We start from the raw sequence: 25,321 nt of genomic DNA, 5'->3' as shown, positions 1-25,321 counted from the left end.
ACTAATACTACTAATAATATTGATAATGATTAGTCCATTTGGTGGTGTAGGAGTTAGCACGCTTAGCTTTATTACCACTTATTATCACCACCACTACCACCACCACCACCACCATGCACAACCATCAGCATCTTCTCGACCATCAACACCATCCTCATTACATGCTCAAGCTGGGATGAGAGAGCAACCGAAGCTTCGAAACGCTGAAAGAATCCCATTTCTTAACATTGCATTGGATTCCGGGGGTAGGTTCTTCATAAACTGCGCTACTTGATGTGAAATTATGGCTGGTACTCCTTCTATTTTTTGTATTTCACGTACTTCATTTATCCGAAACTTAATTAAGACTTGTAAGCTCGAACCATTACTCTGAAGCTGGAAACACGACTCATTTCGACACACCCATACATCGCCCGGCCACTTTCCAGCCAGTTGTCATCCATCTTCTCCACCTCCTCCACCTGCACGTGCGCATCCACCTCCACTCCACCTATACTTCACTCTGGTCCACTTTGCAGGCGTCAGGTATTTCGATCCATTTGCTTTTGCTCAATTCTTATCTCGTGGGATTGAAACTTTCGCTGTGTGCGCGTGTACATATTTTCTTTCTTTGCTCCGCTGGCTTGTGTTTGTCCAGGGATTTCAGTCTGTGCCGCTGTCTTTTATCAGTTCCGGCACTGAAGAGGCGCGGGTAAGCTTGAGTGATGTTGTGTTGTTTATTTATACTTTCCATATGTTTACTTACTTATCTTCTATATTTTTACTTGTATTTGCCGCAGCGTGCTCGTATCTTCCACAAGTTTGCTATTATTTTTTTCTGTAAGTTTACTCACTCTTACTCATGTTTGCTGTAAGTTTATCAATTTCTTAGAAGTTTATTTTCATTTTTTTTCATTTTTCTCATTTTCTTTAGGTTTTCCATGACTTTATTCGTTTTTATTATTTATCACAAGTTAACTTATATTTGCTCCTGCATTCTGTAGGATTTTTACTAATATTATTCATATTCTACTTAACATTACTCGTATTTTTCAATAGTACTAATTTTTCACAAGTTGTCAAGTACCAAATACGATTGACAGTTTGATTACAGTAACTTCATTATACTTTTCTGCTTTGCGAATGTGGAGAAAATTAGATTCTCAGTGTCAACAAGTACTACCATAACTCTGCATAATCAAAACCACGAACAGCCTCGTTAGAGTTGATAATGCTGCTGTTGTTTGTTCATCCTTTGCGTTCCTTTGTGTTTATTCTAGGTGGCAGTGACCTTGTTGCGACGCCACAACTCAATTAATTTTGCAAAGGCTTTCATGTCTGCTGACCATTATGTATTTTTTGTCCCTCCCTCCCTGCCTCTCTCTTTCTGCTTCTTATTTAAACGCATGTCATCTTACAACAACACAAAAAGAAAAAAACATCCGGAAAACAATTAAAGAGAAAAAGAGACGAGAGATACAAATAGAAAGCAACTTCCTATATGCACAGCGAAGAAAAGAAAGAAAAAAATAAAGATGCTTGTTGAACTTCACAGGGACACGCATACTTGGTTATCAGATTACGCGTAAATATTCCTTCAGCAACAAGAGGAGGAGGAGGAGGAGGAGGAGGAGGAAGAGACAAGGCAAAGCAAAGCAAGGCTACTCAGTCAGTTGGTCAGTCGGTCGGGAGTTTCAATCCTTTACGAACCGGTTGGAAGTGAGAGCGAAGGGCTGGAAGGGACTGGGAGGGACTTGTGGGGACCCGCCTTCTATAGGACTTCCTGAATATAGGGTTTAGGTGGTCCCGGCGCATAGGTCCTCATTCCATTGGGGCGAGTGTGCTGCCCGCCGGAGAGAGAGTGAGAGGGAGGGATGAAGGGAGAGAACAGGTTAAGAGGCGGTGAAAGTAAGGGAGAGTGAGCGAAGTGAGAAGGGAGGACTCAAGGAGAGTTTGTACACGGAAGAGCGATGCGTAAGAAGGGGAGAGAGAGAGAGAGAGAGAGAGAGAGAGAGAGAGAGAGAGAGAGAGAGAGAGAGAGAGAGAGAGAGAGAGAGAGAGAGAGAGAGGGGGGGGGAATTAAAGGAAACTGAAAGAAAACAAGGATTTAAGGAAAATACGAGAGAGAGAGAGAGAGAGAGAGAGAGAGAGAGAGAGAGAGAGAGAGAGAGAGAGAGAGAGAGAGAGAGAGAGAGAGAGATTAAGGGAAACAAAGAAAACAAGGATTTAAGGAAAACATTACGAGAGAGAGAGAGAGAGAGAGAGAGAGAGAGAGAGAGAGAGAGAGAGAGAGAGAGAGAGAGAGAGAGAGAGAGATTAAAAGAAACAAAGAAGAAAACAAGAATTTAAGGAAAATATTATGAGAGAGAGAGAGAGAGAGAGAGAGAGAGAGAGAGAGAGAGAGAGAGAGAGAGAGAGAGAGAGACACACACACACACACACGGACACACGGACACCTAGATAACTTTCACAACGGGGCCACCACACACACACACACACACACACACACACACAGACACACCTTACCACACGTACTCAGCTAACCCTTCCCCTAGCCTCGTATTTACCTGAACGTGGCGTATTGCACGTAACCTCTCCTTGACACGGGGATAGGCTGGCCGCTGTTGGTGACACGAGGAGCAGGGAGAGGCAGGGACGGGGGTCGAGAGGCTGATAATGTGAGAAGCTGGAAGGGAGGAAAAGAAGCTGGTGGTGGTGGTGGTGCTGGTGGTAGTGGTTTTGTGGTGTATGATTCTGATTATGAATTACATATTGGAAATATTTAGGTTGTGTGCTGCTGCTGCTGCTGCTGCTACTACTACTACTATTATTATTATTACTACTACTACTACTACTACTACTACTACTACTTTTATGGCAGTGATCTTGGTTCATTTGTTATATGCCGTAAGAGCTGAAATTATAGGTTTGGATATTGTATGTCGTAACTGTTGCAACCCAAGGGAATTGTAATGGTCGAAAAAGTTGTGTATAGTGGTGGTGGTGGTGGTGGTGGGGATGGTAGTAATAATGAGGGTAGTAGTAATACTTGTGATAGGCCAGTAGGAGCAGCAGCAACAGCTAAAGGAACAGCAGTAATTATAGTTAGTAGTAGTAGTAGTAGAACTGAAAGTAGTACTAGTAGTAGTAGTAGTAGCAGCAGCAGCAGCAGCAGCAGCAGCAGCACCAGCACCAGCAGCAATTATCAAGTGATTATTATGATAATAATTATGAAATAACTGATGGTGATGATAATGGTGCTGATGACGACAACAACAACAACAATAACAATAACAACACTTTTATTACTAATAATAAGTAAATTTCCGTTTTAGAGGTAAATCGCAACACCTGTGAGACTCCAGACAGGTAACATGACCTGACAGAAGCCTCCCTCCCTCTCTGTCCCCATCCCACATTACTCATCGAAAATGTTATCCCGTTCCGTCGCGCCTATTCTTGTTTTCTCCGCTAGAATGCAAGAGAGAGAGAGAGAGAGAGAGAGAGAGAGAGAGAGAGAGAGAGAGAGAGAGAGAGAGAGAGAGAGAGAGAGAGGGTAAAGGCAGGCTTCAAAAAATAATAAACTTGGTCTTCCTATCTTGCTGAAGGGAGAGGGGGGCAGAGATGTTGGTGTGCTGATTGGGCAGGATATACGAGACACGCGACAGAAATTGTGTGTGTGTGTGTGTGTGTGTGTGTGTGTGTGTGTGTGTGTTTTTTCTCTCGCACTTTTTCTGGGTGGAGGAAGACAAATGGCGGTGCAAGCAACTTATTAAATATTATACGGCCCATCTCTTTCACGACTGGGACCGGTTTGGTTGTCACTTACAGCAGTAAGTATGTAGGTCGTGGTGAGGCGGGGCTCGAGAAAAAATGTTTATATATTCACACTTCAGACTCAGTGACCAAAGACATCGGCCTCCTTCCCGTGAGTTTATTGACTTAAATACTCGTAGACAAGGTCGAGTCCCGGAGGTCTAGAGCAGCGGTGATACTCGTAGCAGCAGGAGGAGGAGGAGGAGGAGGAGGAGGAGAAAGAGGCAAGGGAGAGTTGTTGCAGAACCTCACTACTTGTTCTCCCTTTCAGTGCGGCTCCAACCTCACTGTGGGTCACACGCCTCGTGCAGCGGTAGGACGGCCCCCTCGGTGCTCTCTCCTGCCTTGCCCGATCTCACTCTTGCAAGCCAGCCAGCCACTCAGTCAGTCTGAGCCACGCGACTCTCCCCAAGGCAGCTGCTGCTCCTTCAAGCTTTCAGATCTCGTCAGCTTACACGTATGTTGTCATTCACTTTATTGATCTTATTTACATTTTTCAATTAGTACCTTGTCTTGATGTGTGACTTAGAAGCATTAAAGCACTTTTGTTTCGACGTGTTTGAATGTCAGAGCTGCTCGGGATTTCTGAAAACTTCCCCAGCTTTAACCAGTACATATGTTGTGCCGCGTTTTCTCGTTTTCACTCGTAGTTTTAAAGTGGCGTGTGGCTTAGAAAAATAGTAGCACCGTCCTGTTTTTATGTGGTTGTTGGTTTTCTCGTCCTAATGTGAACATATTTATGGCTACTGGAGAACAGACTAACAGTGTGTTTGCGTGTGTGTGTGTGTATGTTAGAGTTTATGGGATCTAGGTGTGAATGTCAATTGGATGGGTGGTTAGCGAGACCGCGGGAACTCGTCGGAAGGGGGTTTTATGGAGAGTGCCCACGTGCTGAGCCGCCGCCACGCCGCCGCTTGCCCGCGCTGAGTGTCTGGATTGAATACGTAATGCAACACGATGCTATGAGGAGTGTTGCATGACTCTACAGGGGCCGAAGCAGTAGTCATGTGATGGGTGTTTTTATGGTGTTTGAATATGAAGCATTAACTCGCCTCCAGGAAGTGAAACTCAATGAACCCAGGTGCTTCACGCTGCTCGAGTCTTGGGGTTCGTTGAGTACTCCTCACCCCCTGTAATACCAACGAACGGCGAGAATTACTAGAGTGCTTTAATTGTATAATAACCAGTAAGTTTATGTAGTATATCGAAGACGTTGCTTAATGAATAAATTTTAATAAAAGTGTTAATATATGAATTGAAACGAGCTTGACTATATGAACGCAAAAAAAAACGTACTAGTTAGGCTTGGCAGTTGCATTATAAAGAAGAATCAAGTTTTCTTCCAAATATGAAAGGAAAACTTTTACTTCGTATGAATCAAACCGCCAGTAAAATGCTATCAAAGACTATCATGAATAATAAGAACAATGATGACAGCAACAGTAGCAGTGATGATAAGTGGCGAATAAAAACTCACCCCCCCACCCTCTGCGGAGTAGAAAGCCCGCGAAACCCGGCGAGTGAAGCGAGAGTGTTTGAATGTTTGAGTGTCCGAGTGTCGGAGTGCGAGGCGTGACTGGTGGAAGGAGGAACGGAGTGACTCTCAATGACGTGTGTTCACTCTCTGGCCCGTGTTCTGAAACGCTTTGTTCCCTCACCACGACTGTTTTCAAAGGCCACAGAGATGAGCAGTCAGGTTCTCGTGAAAGTTTCTCCTTTGGCAATGCAGATTCTTCGTTGAATTATTATTAGGATCATGAAAACGCCCATGAAAGTCCCATTAACTTCCACTAGGGCAGTTAAGACTTGTCGAGTAACAGATTGAAAAGTTTGAGAATATTAGTCTTTGCTCTGTGTGTGTGTGTGTGTGTGTGTGTGTGTGTGTGTGTGTGTGTGTGTGTGTGTGTGTGTGATAAAGTTGTTTGCTTCCTTGGTGAGTAAAACGTGACCCATTGCAGTGATTTTGTCTTTTCTCTGGTCTCTCTGTTTGTCTCCTTACCTTTTATCAGTTTTATGTTTGCGTCAGACTAATCAGCTTTTTTTTGTTTTTTTCATGGAATTTCCTCTGATGTAATCGATTAATTTTTTTCTTGAAGGAAATAGTATTTTTTCTTCATTCAGTGTTGTTTTCAGTATTTTTTTTATTGTCAACGATTAACGGAGTAGTTTTATTATATTGTATCGTGTGTGTGTGTGTGTGTGTGTGTGTGTGTGTGTGTGTGTGTGTGTGAACAGGTGACCCACTAGAAATACTTAACACATTTAGCATAAACAACTATTTTTCTTTTTTTACTCATTAATCACTTTTTATTTGTTTGTTTACTTTCTGGATTGGACGTGTTGATCAATAAAGATTAGTATTTCATTGGTGAGTGAGGCGAGGAAGACCCCTTCCCCGCTGCTGCCTTGCACATAAAGCGGGTCACGGGCAGAAAGGACCAGGCTGGGGTGGATCCTTGAGTGCACAGGTCACGCTCACTGGCCTTCACCTGGCAGGACACATCCCAGCTTGCGGAATGTCTAGCGCAAGGCGGGAAACGCATGTGTGTGAGGGGGGAGGGATGGCGGTTGTGGGTGTATGTATGTAGTAGTAGTAGTCATAGCATCGTAGTAGTAGTGGTGGTAGTATTAGTAGCAATATTGGTAGTAATGGCAGTACCGTAGTAGCAGTAGTTACGTCAGAGAGGTTAGTCTTCATTCCTCGTGTTTCTAATGTTCCCGCCCTTGTCGCTAGTCGTGACCGTCTCGCCGCCTTTCTTGTCTAAGATTATCATGCTGGACTTCAGACATTATATATTGAAAAGTGACATTATTTATATTCAGAAAATATTGGTTAGCAGTGTGTGTGTGTGTGTGTGTGTGTGTGTGTGTGTGTGTGTGTGTGTGTGGAAAAACTACAGAGAATCTTTGCATGTGGAGGATTAGAAAGGGAAAGTGAAAAACAAGATAATTTGAGCATGTAAGGACAGTGTGTTGCTGCTGCCACATCTCAAGGAAGAGACTTGAACAGATGAGTATCTAGTTGATGTGTGTCAGTGACCGATGCAGCCTGTCTCCCTATGTAACCGAAGTGGCGTCACACTTAACTGGATAAGTGTGATAGTAAGAGAAAGGGGAAGGACGGTGGAATGTGAATAAAAGTGTTAAGATGCTTCATGCACGAATCACACGTGGCCAAGGTGTTCTTGTGTTGTTATGTTGAGGTACAGTCTAGATTTTAGGTTGTTTAACATTTTACGCTCACTTGCACAGCTACGCTCACTTGTACTGTATTAAAAGTTTTCCCTTAATTTCAAGTTCTCCGATCTGTTAAGATTCTACAAACCTTGTTTTCTTTTTATATAAGATTGGTTCTTGCCAAGGGAAACAAAAAGACGGGAAAAAGAACCAATGAAGATGGAAGTCCCAAAGCAGAATTGTAAAAAAAGAATATCAAAACTTGCGAAGGGAAGTGTCTTGAAGTCTCTCTCTTGAAAGAGTCAAAGATTGTCACCAAGTGAGAGGACGCAGAGCGAAAGAAAACAAAGCAGTGGAAGTGAGTGTAGAATATCAACCGAAACCTGAATGTGTTAACGAGAGTTATGAGTCTCCACCGCAGAGTGAAAGAAAACAAAGGAATAGAAGTGAGTGTAGAATATTAATGTGCCGAATGAATGTACCAAAGGGAGTTGGGAATTTCCACACAAATGGGGTGAGGAAGACGGAAATGGAACGATGCTGGAGGTTACTGAAACTGATACAATACTCCGTAGGTGAGATAGCAAACTGATGAGACAAGCAGTGTTGAGGTGCAGTGAGGTAAAGAAAGCACTCATCACAACCCGACTAATCGTTACTGTGGCCCTTGAAAATTGTATTGTGTGAGAAAAAAAAAAAGTTTAAGAATACGAGCCATGAATTTCTAAACAGGAAGATGGAAGAAGAGAAGGATGATGGAAGGTGACTGAAAATGACGGTGTTTTGTAATCATACGTGGTCAAGCTCGTGGAAAAGACAAGGCAGAGGTAGCAGAAAGTGGTGCTCTGGAGATGCTAGAAGGTGACTGAAAGTGATAAGCTGCTGGGTGGGTAAGATAGTGAGATACATGTACCAAATAGAAAATTTCCCTCACGAACATTCCATCCGCAAGATAAATATTTTTTTAATGGCAAATAATTTCAAGTTACGTTGAAAAAATTACTTACAAATATAATAGATGACTGGGTTAGATAGACTCGGTATTCAGGTTGTTAGTTCCGAGTCAATAGGGAGATATAAAAAAAATAGACAATATTTATGGACAGAGATGATATGCATATCACACAGGGACTGCCATGCCTAGACATACTGGCTTCTTGCAACTTTCCAATATCTTCCTGTGTCTCAAGCCTTCAATTTGTCATGGGGGAAGGAGACTATTGTGAGATGCTGCGAGTCTTGCTCTTTTGACTCAGGCTAAAGTAGCAGAGTACGGAGAGAAAATTTCAATTAAGATAGGGAGTCAATGAGTCAGTGAGTGAGCGGGAGCGTGGCTGGTCTTACTTGTTCCACCTACCAGCCACCGTGTCAAGGGAAACAAGGTGATGTCAGAGGAGAGAACAGGACAGTTTCCCCTCGCATGAACACTCCTGCCTCGTGTTCTCTATAACTCCCTGCTTTTCATTATTTTAATTATCCATATTCTCAGTCACTACGGCGTCCCATCTTACCCTCTTCCAACACACTGTACTGAGCGATGTTAGCAGTTTTAGATGTTTAAGTATTTTAGTGACATTTAGCAAGAATCCTATACCGTTAGTGGAAAAAGTAGGCAAAACGAGAACTGGACTGATCATCTCTGTGGCCTTTGGCAATAGCACCAATGAGGGCAGAGCGTGTCAGAATGTGACCCCAGTTTCCGCGGTCAGTAAACAAGAAAACCTGCATTTCTGGTCAAGTGCAGATCAGTTGTTGTGTCAAGTCATCTACTTGCTATAATGTATGTATAATTACCTATCATAATATTAATATGCATATACATCTTATTGGTATTATTGTAGCTGTCATTAGTGAGCAGTTGCGTAATGTTAATACTGTGAAGGAGAATATTGCTTACTTTTCTACAGTTTGTCTGGGTATTTGTAGTGAAGGGATGTCCTCTGTGCGTGAGCAGTTCAAAGAATGAGAGATTAGGGAAAGTGTTAAAACTAAACAATGAAGACTTTTCGTTTTTTTCTTCGTTCAGTCTTTTTTTCTCTTTTTTTTTCTCTCTCTCTCTCTCTCTGTCACTGTGGTCTTTTATCACCGTCCTTTCTCTCCTCCCCCTCCTCCTCCTCCCCCTCCCCTTCCTCCTCCTCCTCCTCCTCCTCCTCCTCCTCCTCCTCCTCCTCCTCCTCTTCTTCTTTTTGTCTCTTTCATCTTTTTTCTTTTCCTCTTCCTTCTCTTTTCTCCTCCTCCTCCTCCTCTTCCTCCTATTCCTTGTTATCTTCTGCTTTTTCCTGTTCTTTTCTCCGCGTGTTCTTTCCACTTTACTTTCTCTCCCTTCCTCCCCATCCTCTTCCTTTTCTTCTCCCTCCAGCCTCCCACTCTTTTCGCTATCTGCTCCTCCACCCCACTCCACCCGTGGCACAAAACTCGGCAGAGAAGTGTGAAAGTGCTCCCCTAGTAGGTCTGAACACATTCCTGCCTCCTGACTCACATATCACCGGTCTCTTGATTCTCAAAAGACCGTAACTGAATTAGAAGTGAGGACGCTGAATGACTTACGGATGGGCGGTAACCTGAAGAAAGTATTACGTCACAGCGCTATGGACGTTGTTGAACTTGTTTGGAGGTAGAGAATGCCAATTAAGTGATTAGTACGTGGTTATGACAAGGACAGGAACAATGATGAGGCTCTGAATGGGATTAAGAATAGGAATTACGACAGGAGTGAAGGAATAAGATTAAGAATGGGGAATTTAGATGAGAGAGAGAAAAAAACAATTCAGGAAGGTAAACAAGAGCAAGACTGGCAACAAAAAGACCAAGGTGAAGATCAAGGATGAGAATAAGAATATAAATAAGAATATGAATAAGAGTATGAACTGAAGTGGGAATAAATAGGAGAATGAATACGGAAAGAAGGTGGACAACAAGTAGAACGAATACTAGAATAAAGTGAAAGAGCCTGATAACGAAGGGAGCAAAATAAGACAAGGAGAAAAACCAAAAGAAAGAGGGAGAGGATGATAAGGATGAAAAGGAGAGGAATAAAGAACAGAAGTAGGAAGAGGGAAGGAACAAAAGGTAGATAAGAGACAATAAGAGGGAAAACAAGAAAAGAAGGAAGGGAAAAGGAGAGGAAAGAAAGACGATAAGAAGGAAAACAAGAAAGAAGGAAGGGAAAAGGAGAGGAAGGAAAGACGATAAGAAAGAAAACAAAGAAAAAGGAAGAGAAAAGGAGATAAAAGAAAGACGATAAGAAGGAAAACGAGAAAGAAGGAAGGGAAAAGGAGAGAAAGGAAAGACTATAAAAGGAAAAACAAGGAAGGAAGAGAAAAGGAAAGAAAGGAAAGACGATAAGAAGGAAACCAAGGAAGAAGGAAAAGGAGAGAAAAGAAAGATGATATAAGGGAAAACAAGGAAGAAAGAAGAGGAAAGGGAGAGAAAAGAAAGACAAGAGGGAAAACAAGGAAGAAGGAAGAGAAAAGGAAAGAAAGGCGATAAGAGGGGAAACAAAAAAAGAAGAAAGAGAAAAGTAGAGGAAGGAAAGATAAGAGGGGAAACGAAAAAGAAAGAAAATTAGAGGAAGAAAAGATGATAAGAGGGAAAACAAGGGAGAAGAAAGAGGAAAGAAAAAAAAGGACAAACTGAGAGAGGAACAAGTACTGAAACCATCTGTGGCAGCCCAGGTGGTGATGACTTACTGGTGTTATGAGGTCAGGCAGGAAACAGTTGGTGCTTAATAGCTGGTTTCACTTAGTTCCACAAGACCTGCGTGGCTCTGTGGTGTGTACTTTGCTCGTCTCGCGGCTCAGAGTTGCGGGTTCGATCCTCACTCACGGCACTTTCTCGGTTTGTCAGTGGGAGAGGTAGCGATCTTTCTCGTAACCCTTGCCTTGTCGCCGTCACGTGACCTTGTTGCGGCGTATTGTTGATTTACTTGTTTACGTGGCATATATTTTTTGTTGTTAGTGGTCGCGAGTAGGTCGTCTTTTTCTTTTCTTCTTTTATATTTTTCTTGTTCTCCTATTTTTCTTTTTTCTTTTTCGTTTTTCGCTTTTTTTTCCTTTCGTATTTTTTCTTTTCCTTTTCTTTCCTTGCGTACCATAACAGTCTTCGCTCTCCGTTTAAAATCGTTCAGGTCATCGAATGGGGAAAACAATCAGGCAAGGCAGATTTCAAAAGATGTACCAGTGTAAGGCGTAAGGCTCGAAAGACATTTTGTGAATCCTCCTCATTTAACCGTGCACTCTCAGAAAGATGGGAAGACAGACGGGCAGAGTTTCAGAGTTTGCTAGTAAAAAGGATGAAAGACTCGAGACGCAAGTACGAACCTTTTGTGGACCATTCTGATTTACATGAGATGAGTTATTAAGCTCAATTATTTCTCCTTATCTGGTGCTCCTCGGCGGGGTGCAGACCTCGCAACATCAACGCCTCCCCTGCCCCGTCACTGCCGCCCGTGCTGCCAGAGAGTAATGAAGCCATTGGAGTGTCTGGAATTTATTAATGAATGCAGTCATCATCATCACCATCATCATCATCATTATCATCACCGTTAATCAAATCATTTCTTTTTAGTTTATGTGCGTTGGAAGCTGTCGACTGTCACTTATTGTGCTTGTGAGGGGTGCAGTGAGAGGCAGTGAGGAGACGCCGTGCTTGTGAGGGGCGCAGTGAGGGCGGTGAGGGGACGCTGTGCTTGTGAGGGGTACAATGAGAGGCTGTTGTAAATCCTGGTCTTAAGAGGCGGCAGTCTTAGAATTATTTTTGCTAGTGTAATACTTTTACTTAAGTGGTTCTGCATCTTCTTGCTCTCCCTGTCTGTACTTGTCCCTGTGTGTGTGTGTGTGTGTGTGTGTGTGTGTGTGTGTGTGTGTGTGTGTGTGTGTGTGTAGCGTTTTGTATAATTCTCTCTCTCTCTCTCTCTCTCTCTCTCTCTCTCTCTCTCTCTCTCTCTCTCTCTCTCTCTCTCTCTCTCTCTCTCTCTCTCTCTCTCTCTCTCTCTCTCTCTCTCATACATACCCCATACCATCCTTACATCAAAACCACATCGCTAAAACACACACACACACACACACACACACACACACACACACACACACACACACACACACACAGACACACACACACACTAAGCATCCGCAGTATTGCCAAGTCAAGCGAAGGACATCCACCCTTCCGTTATTAATCGGCGTAAGAGGAAGGGTGGCGAGAGAGAGGGAGAGATAGAAAGAGCGAGCGAATGTGGCGAAAAAAAAAAAAAAGTAAAAAGTAAAACCTGTTATGAATTATCCTGAAAATCCGCGCCTTGATCTTAACTTATAATATCAAGTCACCTTTACCTTAACACGGCCACCAGGTGCAACTCACTGATAATGCAGGTCAGTCTGTCAGCCTGCCCGCTCCTTGCCCCGAGGCGGAGAGAGGAGCGGTGGGAAGACAGGTGAAGGGCAGGATGGGGTGGGATGGGGTGGACTGGATGGTGCGATGGAAGGGAAAGGATGGAAAGAAAGTGTGTGGAAGGGACAAAGGGCGAAGGGTGAGAACAGGAGATGGGGATGGGATGGCAGCTGAAGGATGGAGAAAGAAAGGGTTGTAAAGAAGGATTTGGAGGGATAAAGAAAGTGGTGGAGGGAAGGACGGAGGGAGGGAGGGAATGAAGACTCAAAGGGTTAATTAATGTAAGAAGAAACGAGAGAGAGAGAGAGAGAGAGAGAGAGAGAGAGAGAGAGAGAGAGAGAGAGAGAGAGAGAGAGAGAGAGAGAGAGAGAGAGAGAGAATGAGAGCGAGAGCGAGAGAGCAAACGAACCTGTGTATACCTGAGGAACACGTTAGAAGAGAGAGAAACTAAAACACGTAATGAGAGAGAGAGAGAGAGAGAGAGAGAGAGAGAGAGAGAGAGAGAGAGAGAGAGAGAGAGAGAGAAAGAGAGAGTGGGAGAGAGTGGGAGAGGGGGAGGGAGGGTGAGGGAGACGGACATGCCGGGATACAGTTGCAGGGACGTGCCATAAAGGAGGTGAGGGAGGGAGGGAGGGAGGGAGGGAGGGAGAGAGAGAGAGAGAGAGAGAGAGAGAGAGAGAGAGAGAGAGAGAGAGAGAGAGAGAGAGAGAGAGAGAGAGAGAGAGAGAGAGAGAGAGAGAGAGAGAGAGAGAGAGAGAGAGAGAGGGACAGCGAGGAAAGTAGGAAAGGCTGGAATACGTAGAATAGGAAAAAGAACAAGACTGGCTGGGTAGAAAATATAATGAACGTTCTCTTACCGTGATATTGAGGGTGACTGTGTATATGTGTAAATAAGAACTGGAGGAGGAGGAGGAGGAGAGAGTCGTGTAGTGGTAATAGCAGTAATGGTGATGGATTGAAAGGAAGAGCTGTAAAACGATTGAAAAAGAGAAGAAAATGAAGAAGAAAGAAATACTAAGTCATGCTATCCTCATTCGAACATTGAAGACTTTAGAGAGAGAGAGAGAGAGAGAGAGAGAGAGAGAGAGAGAGAGAGAGAGAGAGAGAGAGAGAGAGAGAGAGAGTAATTAGTGTGGTAAATGAATATGTATATCTTTTTAATTACTGATAAAAAAAAAAGTAGTTTGCGGTCAATATTTATCAGTTTCTTGAGAAGTGAAAATTAGGAAAGAGTCTCTCTCTCTCTCTCTCTCTCTCTCTCTCTCTCTCTCTCTCTCTCTCTCTCTCTCTCTCTCTCTCTCTCTCTCTCTCTGTATGACTTTTGGCCTTTCTCTCTTCTTCATTTTTTCCTTTCTTTTGTCGTTTTAAAGATCTTTCTCTTAGTCCACCAGTTTGAGTGTAAGGTCATTGGTGCTCCTCTCCTGTGTTTAACTAATTATTCCTAATTGGCTATCTTTGTACAACACCGAGTCATAATTGTGTTCTACCTTTTAATTCTTCTGGTGTAGCATTTTTTTTTTCTCGTACCTTCTTACAGCTTTTTAGGTACACATTTCTTGGGCAGCAGGTTCCTGTATTGTTTTGCAGTCTTTAATAGGAAATTTACGCCGCTTTCTCTCTCTCTCTCTCTCTCTCTCTCTCTCTCTCTCTCTCTCTCTCTCTCTCTCTCTCTCTCTCTCTCTCTCTCTCTCTCTCTCTCTCTCTCTCTCTCTCTCTCTGGAAGATTAGATAAAGTTTTCGCAACAGTAGTACACAAACTTTCACGGGAATCTAATAATCTCTTATCTATCTATCGCACGTTTGATTAAGTTTTTTCTTGTTCTTACTGATATATATATATATATATATATATTTTTTTTTTTTTGAGTTTTGTTCTTGTTCATAAAATTCTCGTCTTATCTACTTTCTCTTCCTCCTCCTCCTCCTCCTCCCCCTACTCCTCCTCCTCCTCCTCCTCCTCCTCCTCCTCCTCCTCCTCCTCCTCCTCCTCCTCCTCCTCCTCCTCCTCCTCCTCCTCCTCCTCCTCCTCGTTTTCTTCATCCTCTTTCTTCATGTTCATATACTACTTGTTCTTTCCGCTTTTTCAATTTTTGTTCTTGATTTTTTAGTAGTAGTAGTAGTAGTAGTAGTAGTTGGAGGAGGAGTAGGAGGAGAAGGAGGAGTAGAAATGGTAGCTGTTTTTTTGTTATTGTTATTATTATCGTCGTTGTCATTCTTGTTGTTTTGTTATTATTGTTGTTGTCGTTGTTTTTGTCATGGTTACTGTTGTCGTTAACGTTATTGCTGTAGCCTTTTCTTACTATCATTATCATTGTATTGTTATCATTGTCTTTTGCTGTTATCTTGCATATTCATATTAACTTAGTGGCAAACTGGTCAGCCCGCTCAATTCACAAGGAAGAAGTCCACAGTTCGAATCTTCAGTAAAACTAAGACACATCCAATTGAGGCAGGTCTATTTAACTACACCTGTTCCTCTGTTCACCTGGCGTGGTATGTTATGAGTTATGATATTGTAGTCAGTCTGAGGTAAAGGTCAGCAGTCCTTTCCGGTGCTCACCTAATTCTTCACACCTGGCCAAGTTCGTACAGCACTGAGTCTTAATTGTGTTCTTTCTTTTGACTCTCCTACCGCCAGACTGCTTTTTTTTTTTTTTTTTTTTTTTTTTTTTTTTTGACTTTGTTCTTATTTTGATTTGCAGAAGAAAAATAACCTAACCAATTTGATTCATTCTCTCTCTCTCTCTCTCTCTCTCTCTCTCTCTCTCTCTCTCTCTCTCTCTCTCTCTCTCTCTCTCTCTCTCTCTCTCTCTCTCTCTCTCTCTCTCTCTCTCTCTCTCTCTCTCTCTCTCTCTCTCTCTCTCTCTCTCTCTAAATGTTAAGAGAGGACGCCACAAAAGTAAAAGTGTTCATATCTTCTCTCATATTGTCTTTCAAGCTGATAATATTTCAAACACACAATATTTCACAATATTTTTCTCCTTACCGATAATAATATTCCCCACATATTTAGTGCCTCGTCTAGAAAGCTGAATGTTTCCCAGATCCTTCCATAAACTCGTATCTGTATAGAATTTCTTGCTGCGTCATCTTAATTTTCCTCACTGGTTTCCTTACCCTTGGCATTATCTGTATAAGTGGCAGGGTTATATTATCGCTTCGTTCTTCTACGTTCTCTCACCTCATCTAATGCTGGTGTTTGCATATGGTTTGTCTTTTTTTTTTTTTTTTTTTTCAGTACCATCAGCTCTCGCACTCAGCGCCCCGTCCTCCGGCTCCTGCTTGTACTTTCTCAGACTTCTTAACACGTTTTCTTTCTCTGTTTACATACTTGCTCCATATTACTCCTCCACTTCTTTCTCCTCTTCCTCCCCCTCTTTCTTCTCTTCTTTTCTCCATTCTTTTCTTTCTCCCTTTCTTCCTTCTCTTCCTCTTCTCCTTCATCTTCATTACCATCATCAGCATCATCATGTCTCCTCTTTCTCCTCCTCCTCCTACTCCTCATCTTTATTACCATCATCAGCAGCATCATCACATCATTTCTTTCTCCTCCTCCTCCTCCTCCTCCTCCTCCTTCTCCTCCTCCTCCTCCTCCTCCTCCTCCTCCTCCTCCTCCTCCTCCTCCTCCTCTCTATTACCATCATCAGCAGCATCACCACATCATCTTTCCTCCTCCTCCTCTTCCTCCTCCTCTTCCTCCTTATCACTATCATCATACCACCACCACGACCACCACCACCACCACCACTACTACTAAAAGTGTTGCTCCTGCTGCTGTAGTGTAGTAGTACAACATCTTGACTCGCTACTCGTGTGATACCAACGCACTCACTGGCTCGTTACTGTTACTTTATCATCATCATCTCTCGGCGAACGTGTGCGAGGCAAGTAGGCCAGCAGGCTTCTCCTCGAAAGCTGGGGCGGAGTGGTGACTGAGAGGAAAAAATCATGAATGTTTAATGGAATTGCTTTGTGGAGATTTGAGAATTTATATTTATTTGATTTTGATTTTTTTTTTTTTTTTTGGGGGGATGAGGTTTTGTTATTGTTTTTTTCTTTTTAAAATTCTTCTAATTCGTCCTTTTTTTCTTATTCTTCGTTTTCTTTTTCTTTTCCTTTTTCGTTTTTTTATTTTCCTTTTTCGTCTTCGTTTTTTTTTCTTCCTTTTAGTCTTTTCTTATTCTTTTTCATCTTCGTTTTCTTTTTCCTTTCTTCATTTTCGTCTTCATTTAGTCTTTAACTTTTTTTAATCTTCTTCTTCCGTCTTCTTTTCCGCCTTTCTTTTCACACGTCAGTGAGTTTTGTTTTTTTATCGTTTATCGAAATTTGTTAACTATTTTCTTTCTTTCCTCTCCAAGTTAAATAGAAAAATTCCTCAATCTTGTTTCCTATTTATTTTTTAGGCTCCAATTTTTTTCCTGTTTTACTTTTCATCAATAATCTTTCTCTTGTTTTCTGTTTCTTTTTCACGCTCGAAAGTTTTCTCGTGTTTTATCGCATATCACTATTTTTTACTCTCTCTTTCTCTTACTGTGTCATTTTTTTCTCCATCGTCTTTCTTTCTTTCCACCCAGTTCATAAAACTTGTCTTTCTCTATCTCTTCGTTCGTGTTTTCCTCTTATCTTCATTTTTCTCTACCGATAAGTTTCGTGTCTACTCGTTTCTCTCTCTCTCTCTCTCTCTCTCTCTCTCTCTCTCTCTCTCTCTCTCTCTCTCTCTCTCTCTCTCTCTCTCTCTCTCTCTCTCTCTCTCTCTCTCTCTCTCTCTCTCTCTCTCTCTCTCTCACCTACAAACACACACAACATGTTCGTTCACAGACATCTCTCACTTTCATTCTTTTAATTTTACGCTTTCATTTCCTTCCTCCACCTCTCTCTTTCTCTGTTCCCGCCCTTGCAAAGTTTCCTCCCTTCCCCAGGCAATGTCAGGCAATTACGGCCTGACACTGAACCTCACCCGGCGCTCGAGGAGTTTAAGGAGGCGGTCTGTGGGCGTGTGGAATCCGGAAGCAAATCAGAGCGTGGTTTTTTTTGTCTTGCGCGCTGGAACTGTTATACTTAATACGCGCCAGAGAGAGAGAGAGAGGGAGAAGTATTGGTCGTCACTTTTGCGTTATTGATGAGGAGAAAAGGATGTTAATGTTTTTTTTTTTTTTTGCGTCGGCTCGGTTTTATTTATTTATTTATTTATTTATTCTAATAGATGGAGTTGTATTCTTCAGTAGAGATTATTGGAATTAAAAGTATTATACACTCAGGAGTAAAGCAGTTTTTGAAAGGATGAAAAAAAAAAGCGTCAAAGAAAGAGGAAAGGATACATACTGCTTCTTTACATGATAAAAACTTTTATTATTATTATTATTATTATTAAGGGGAATTGTATTGTTTAGTGAGACTGTTGTCATTACAATAGATAAACACTGAAGACTTAAGCAGTAATTGTCACTTTCCGTTATTGAAAGAGAAGAGCCTTAATGGGAGAGAAAATAATATAAGGTTTTCTGCGCGTTTTTGGAGGAGAAGTGCGTTGTTTAGTGCGCATTGTTATGATTACAATAGACGCACCAAAGACTAAAGCAATAATTGTCGCAGCGTTACTGAAAGAAAAAAAAATTCTAATGGGAAAAGAGAACATAAGATTTTTTTTTTTTCGGCCCGGATCATTTTGTAATTAGAGGAATTGTATTGTTCAGTGGACTGTTATAATTAAGATAGATGTACGCCATAAGAATTAAGCAGAAATTGTCAGTTAGTGTTATCAGAAGAAAAAAAATAATAATCTGCTTACGGTTTTTTAAGCTTGCACCAAGCCTTTCATTAGAGAGAATTTTATCTCGAATGAAACTTAATAGATACACGTCGAGAGGTGTTATCATTGCAACAGTCATAGTGCTAAGCATGTCACTTGTGCATTAATGGGACAAGTAACGGTGACGTGCGTAAAATTGCCCTGTACTTTTTTTTATAATAGATAATGATTCAGTTCACTTGATATTTTTACAGTTAATATCATACATGCGTCCAAAATCTGTGACACTCTGAAGGAACTGATAACAATGGTGTCACTTTGCATTACTGTAAGATGAAAGAAGCGACGATGCTACTTGCTACATTTCCTTTTTTTTGTGTGTGTGTGTCTGAATTTCCTTTTTTTTATTTTTTTATTTTTTTTTACTAAGTGAAAAAAATGTGCTTCAGAATTCCTAAACTCGATACAGATAAATCAGAAATTGCTGTACTAAGAATCTAAGAATATAAAGGAAGCTGCAAGAAGCCAATAAGCGTAGACATGTCAGTCCTTGTGGAAAACTCATATCTTTTACTTATGAAGCTCCCTACTGACTCAGCACAAACATATCGACCCTATTTCAGCCTTTTAACGCTATATTTGTGAGCCAACTTTTCTCTCTCTCTCTCTCTCTCTCTCTCTCTCTCTCTCTCTCTCTCTCTCTCTCTCTCTCTCTCTCTCTCTCTCTCTCTCTCTCTCTCTCTCTCTCTCTCTCTCTCTCTCTCTCTCTCTCTCTGACCCAGTTGCTTCTTCTATCTCGTTCTGTAACAATTATAATGTAGATCATGTTTCTATTTAGAGAATACAGTTAATATATTTGCTTTACTGAGTCTGCACTTCCTTATTAAAATGAACTCTTCTTTCTTTTTTCATACCAAGGTTGCTAAACTTAAAACATACTCGAAAAAAAAAATTATATATATATATACTCGTATATTATATATATATATATATATATATATATATATATATATATATATATATATATATATATATATATATATATATATATATATATATATATATTGTAGAAATTTACGTTAATCGTGTCAATTTGGATTTATGGAGGAAAAAAATTGTCGCTTTTTTTTTTTTTTTTTTTTTTTTTTTTTTTTTTTTGATCGTTCTGGGTTAGAGTTCTGAGTTAGAGTTTATGTGGAAATTCGATGATTATAGATGAGGTTGCTTGATTGAGGAGAGAAGTGAGCCGCTTGGCGAGTACTGGATACGTGCAAGGATTTTTTTTTTTTTTTACTTTATTTTGTGTATGAATATTTTCCTATTATTATTTTTTTTGTTTTATTCTTTCTTTTTCTTTATCCGATTATGTATCTATCACTATATATCTGTCTATCTATATCTATCTATCTTTTACGTACCATTATCTTCTTTTGAGAGAGAGAGAGAGAGAGAGAGAGAGAGAGAGAGAGGAGAGAGAGAGAGAGAGAGAGAGAGAGAGAGAGAGAGAGAGGAGACGTACTTCCTAATTTTCCCCTGCACTAATACACACACGAAAAGAAAAAGAAATAAAGAAGAATTAAGCACGAACAGTTTCTTGACGTGAAGTATTTAATGTCTTTATTGCTTTATAGTGATGCACGTGCCAATAAAACAGAGAGAAAAAAGAAAAAAAGATAACGTAAAATTTATTTAAGATGAAGATATAAACGTCTGTCCCACAATTTTTTATGTGATTAATCATCATACGAAGAAAAAAAAAATCAGGAAAATCACTACAAGAATTCTGTTGTGTCTGTGTTTACGTAACGGAGATGTAAGTTTTTGTTTCACCATCTGTTGATAGTCACCAAACCAAAGAAAGCAGACAAAAGGCAAAAAAGCAGTCACGCAGGGAGGCTCTTACATAACTTGCTAAAACCTGTACTGAGCGACCTACACCACCACCACCACCACCACCACCACCAACACCAACAACAACAACTATAGCAACTTGACAGTAAAGAAAACTCAGTACATACAGTGTCCCGCGGGCCTTACCTAATGAGTCAGAACTTTACCGACCATCCACAGATACACCCCACCTTACACACACACACACACACACACACACACACACACACACACACACACACACACACACACGTCAGTAGCACAGCAGCCCGCCAGACTCGCTGTTATGTACGTTCCCTCAACCGCAAGTCCTCTCATCAGCTACAACCTCTTTACAAAACCTGATAATCGATTTTTCGCAGGTCAGAGGAGTCAAATATACAGTGAAATGAGTGTGGTCTGTAACTGAACTAGTGACCATTGCGTTTTCTATGTAAGAGGAGATCTGTCTGTACCGTCACTGAATAAAAAAAGGAAAAAAACAGCCATTGGAACCCAACTCTCCATCTGATCGTCTCTGTATCCTTTGAATTCAATCCTGACGTTGGAATAAGGTGTTTAAGGATACAAAACGGAGTAGAGCTTTTGAGAATGCAGAACTAAAGAGCTTTTAATAATACAGCATCAACGAGCTTTTAACAATACAGAACCAAGGAGCTTTTTAAGAATACAGAATCTAATAGAGCTTTTAAGAACACAGAACTCGAGAGCCTTTAAGAATACAGAACCCAATATAGCTTTTAAGAATACAGGACCAACACTTAACATACCTACACATACATACTCACACTTCATAGCCCCACAGACCCTATGAACCATGATAATACTACACACATCCACAATTAAGAACTTGTTGGTACACATGATCTATCGTGGAGGGAGGGAGAGCTGGAGGGAACGGTGGAGGGGAGGGAGAGAAAATACCTCCACTTTCTCCTCCGGAATTGCCGTGTGGTCAAATATTTGTCAGGGAGAGTGAGAGCAGGAGGGAGGGAGGGAGCGAGGGACAGGCAGCTCTAGTATACTGTAAGGGAGAGCGTAAAGGAGGGTGAAGGAGAAAGTTGCGAGAGAGTGAGAGGAAGAGAGAGGGGTGGAGAGGGAGAGGGAGAGGGGTGGAGAGGGAGAGGGAGGGAGAGGAGGGGAGAAATTATGTAAACAGTATAAGAAAAATATGCAAAACTATGTGTGAGATAGAGATAGATAAAGACAGACAAAGAGACAGAAACGGAGAGAGAATCATAAAAAAAAAAAAAAACACTACATTGAAAAAGAGAGAGAAAAAATTAAACCACATAACAAAACCAAAAAAAAAAAAAAAAAAAAACACGCAGATTAACCAAACACCCCAAACACGAAACAGTTTCAGTGTCACGTGCCAGGAAACACACTGGCCACTGACCTGCTTAGCCATATCTTTGTGAAACAACAAAAGAGAAAGAGAGAAGCAAGGAAACGAGGGCAGGTAGGGGAGGGAGAGAGAGAGAGTGTCCACAGAAAGTTAGGAAAGGGGAGGGAGGGAGGGAGGGAAGAGTTAAAGGAGGTCTTCAAATTCTCGCCTTTCGCCCTGCAGGGAAGGGTGTGGAAGAGGCGTGGATGGATGGGGGAGAGATCTGGGTGAACCACATAAGAGAAAATGACTGGAAGCTGAACCGGTCTAAGGGAGGACGATGGCAGGGTTACGGACGATAATGACCTACAGAGAACCTCACGTGGGGAGACTGAGAACAAGTATGGTGTTGGTGCGCGAGGAGAGAGTAAGAGAGATCAAGACCAAGATTAGGGACACCTTGTACTTGGGTAGGCGGATACAGGGAGAGGAGGGAGGGAAGGAGGGATAATAAAAAATAAAAAAGGACGGAAGAGACAGAAAGAAAAGAGAAAAAAGAGAGAGTAAAGATAAAAACAAATATTAAGGTTGTGAACATTGGATGGTCAGGAGAATGTTGGGAGGGAAGGAAGGAGGAAGGTAGTGAAGAAAAGTGGGAGGTATGTAGGAACAAGGAAGACAGGAGGGTATACTAGAGAGAAAGTAGAGAATGAGGTTTGTAGGAGAAAAGAAATGGTGAAACGGAGATGGGAAAGAAGGAAGGGAGGAGGAAGATAGGAATGTATGAAGGAAAGAGAGAATGGAGGGAGGGAGGTGATAAGGAGGAAAGACGTGGAGGAGAGTAGAAGAGAAGAAAAGAGGAAGGGAGATAAATTAAAAAAGGAGGATGATAGGATGGTAGGAAGGAATTAAAAAAGAAAAGGAAGGTGAGTTCTAGGAAAGGAAAGGAGGAAGATAAAAGTGAATGAAGGAAGAAAGAAAGGAGATAAATGGAGAGAAGAAACATGGGATGGTAAGAAGGAATAATAAGGAAGGAAGTAACATACAGAAAGGAAATGAGTCAGAATGAGAGAGGGACTGAGAAAAGAAAGGGAGGCAAGTAGGAAGGAAGACAAGTAGGAATTGACGAATGAGAGGAGGAAAAGAAGTAAGTTGCAGGCACAAGGAATTAAGGAAATAATTATGCCAGCGCGTTCGGTCAACACTCACACGTATGTACACGGTATCAGTTTGGTCAAGAGTCAAGGAGAGCTAAATATAGACGAACAACCCCGCTTATGGGACACTGCCCTGTCTTTCCACATCCCTGTTGCGTGTAACTCTTATTTTTCCACGCTTTCTTTTTTGGATTAGCTTTTGAAGTGTTTGTAGTAAGTAATATTATTAGTAGTTGTTGTTGTTGTAGTAGTAGTAGTAGTAGTAGTAGTAGTAGTAGTAGTAGTAGCAGTAGTAATGCACACCAACAACAATTGGGACTTCAGTGTAATAGTAGCAACAAACCGCACACTCTTATAAGAAGCCTCAGTCGGTTGAGTAAATACCTCAATCTTCTATCATAAAAACATCTCGTACACAGCCATCAACTCCTTGTGGTGGGGAAGCAAGTACTGATCACTGAGGCGTTGATGTGACGCTTACTGATGGCAGTGATGAGGCAGTGACGGGCTGGGGGTAATGGAATGGTGCTGCTGACAAGATTGTGCGTGGTGATGCTGAACAAATGGTTGACAGAGAAGTGGTACATAGACTGGTTGGTGCTGAAGGAGAGCAGAATGGTAAAGAAAACGTGAAATGTGAGTGTCCGAGGCTTCTTGTCTGTTTTTTTTTTATTTGTTTTTTATAAGGGGATTCTTTGTTATTCTTAGACCTTGAGAGACTGCACGCATGAGAGAGTGAGAGGGAGAGGAAGAGGGAGAGTCGTGTGTGTGTGTGTGTGTGTGTGTGTGTGTGTGTGTGTAGACAGACACCCATACATACAAAGCAGGAACAACAATGACGAAACACCACTCGTAATCTTTTCGATTTCTCTTTCACTTCCGTAACAATGTCCCGTTATGCTTCGTTCACTCATTCGGACTCGGCACACGCACAAACACTGAGACACACACACACACACACACACACACACTAGGTAAACGGAAGAGATGCCTAGATTTTTTTTTACTTTTTTTTTTAACGAGGAACGAGATATGCAGACTTTTCCCCCTTTTCTAAAGTGAAACTCCTAACACTCTTCCTGACCCTTTATGGTCCTATAGGGAGAGAAAGCGCGAAGAGGAATCTCCATATACAAAAACCCTTCACATACCTTGATGAATTAAAGATACATAAAACCACACTAAGCTAAAGAAATACACACATTTAACCCATCCATCTTTACTTCCAAACGTACAACAGTAACACCAGGGAAGACAAGACCGAGAAAAGAATAGATGCTGATGGGAAGACGTGAATGATGATGACTTTAAGCCTCCGGGATAGGAATAGATAAAAAACTAGTAGTGGTGAGGTGTTAGTGGGTGCAGGTATTAGTGGCAGAAGTTGAGGGGGAAGCTGGGAAAGGCACCGGGGAATCAGGTATCATCGCAACAGGTGGCCATATAAATGGAAGAGACAGTGGGGGAGGCGAGGGCTGAGCTGAGAGGGAAAAAGGTGAAGTGGGACGTAGACGAGACGGATGTAGGGGAGGAAAGAGAGAGGACATGTTTGGAAGAAAAGAAAGCAGAGGAAAGAGCTATTGGAAAAAAGTGACGCTAACGAGACGAAAGGGACGAAAAAGTAAGACAAAATAAAAAGACGGAGGATACGGAGAGAGTGGATGGGAGAGAGTAAGGATGGAAATGCTATAAGTAGAAGATAATAGAAATAAGACATAAGGGATAAAATCACCGCAAGAAATAGAGCGAAGAGGAAAGAAAAAGTGTCAAATTTATTTAAAGAAAAGGATAATAATAATGAGACGAAAGTGATGAACGAAGTAAAAGGGAAAAGAGCTAAGATGAAAGATAAGGAGATTTTGAGGAGCCACGTACATAAGAAATTAATTCATTGACTGATTGACTGACTAAATAATAAAGATATCTAAAAAAAAAAAAAGTAAGTGATTGAGAGCGAAAGAAAACAGAACGACAGGAAACGAAAAGAATAAAAAAAAATGAAAGGTAGGAGAATGCAAGGAAATGAAAGAAGAACAGTTAGGCACGTAGGAGGCACGCTAGGGAAAGGCGCTTGGAGAAGGGCTGAGGGGCGGAGATGCAGCAGCGCGATCAGCCTCTGAGATTCTACTGCAAGACAAAGAAAGACCTCACCAAACCACCTCTTACTCCCATCACCTGCCAGTTCAAGGCTACCCTAGCAAAACTCTCTATTTATTTCCCTCTACTCTTCTTCTTTATCACCTCCTCCCTCAATTATATCCATTTTCTGTCTTTTGTATTATCCTCCAAATTTTTCCCTTCCTCTAGTTGTCTGTCTGTTTTCCTTAGCAATAGAGGGAAGCACCTTAAGATACTGGCCTGTATTCTTGGACATTTGGGTTTTCATAGAGACTTTTCCAAGGCCACAGATGACCAGGAAGGTTCTCATGAGTGTTTTTTTTTTCTTTTAATGAAGTAAAATTCTTTGTGCAGTCATTATAATCATGCAAACACTTTTCAGACTCCCAATAACTTACACTACAGGTATTGAAAAATAGTACGGCCCCTCTGGAATTAAATAAGCACACTTAAAAACCTCAGTAACTTCCATTACAGTCAAAAGTAGTGGTGTTACAGCGATGAAACGTACAATACAAAACTTTACCTTAGCTCTAATGACAGGATAGCAACAAGACATCACAGCACACTCCACCAGACACTCAGGCGAGATTGTCCACTCCTTCCTCACTCTTTCTCTCCGTAGCCACGACAAACACATTCCTTGTATAGTCCATAAGTACACTTGTTTTGTAAAATGCTAGTGTGGAGTGCTATTTCCATGCCTCCATCTTCCTATAC

The 25,321-nt window shown here is 41.5% G+C and overlaps 1 protein-coding gene across 1 annotated transcript in view; it reads left to right on the top strand.

Moving 5' to 3' along the window:
* The first annotated feature begins 387 nt into the window (after positions 1-387).
* LOC135104007 (glucose dehydrogenase [FAD, quinone]-like) overlaps positions 388-25,321 on the top strand; it is a 75,451-nt gene continuing 50,517 nt past the window's right edge. The window contains 2 exon segments of the mRNA XM_064010870.1: positions 388-525; positions 4,067-4,252. The gene's annotated coding sequence lies outside the window, so the exon portion shown is untranslated.

The sequence above is a fragment of the Scylla paramamosain genome, chromosome 10, assembly GCF_035594125.1.
Source record: "Scylla paramamosain isolate STU-SP2022 chromosome 10, ASM3559412v1, whole genome shotgun sequence".
Taxonomy (NCBI): Eukaryota; Metazoa; Arthropoda; class Malacostraca; order Decapoda; family Portunidae; genus Scylla; species Scylla paramamosain.
The sequence above is the reverse complement of the archived record's forward strand: the minus strand, read 5'-3'. Positions and strand labels throughout refer to the sequence as shown.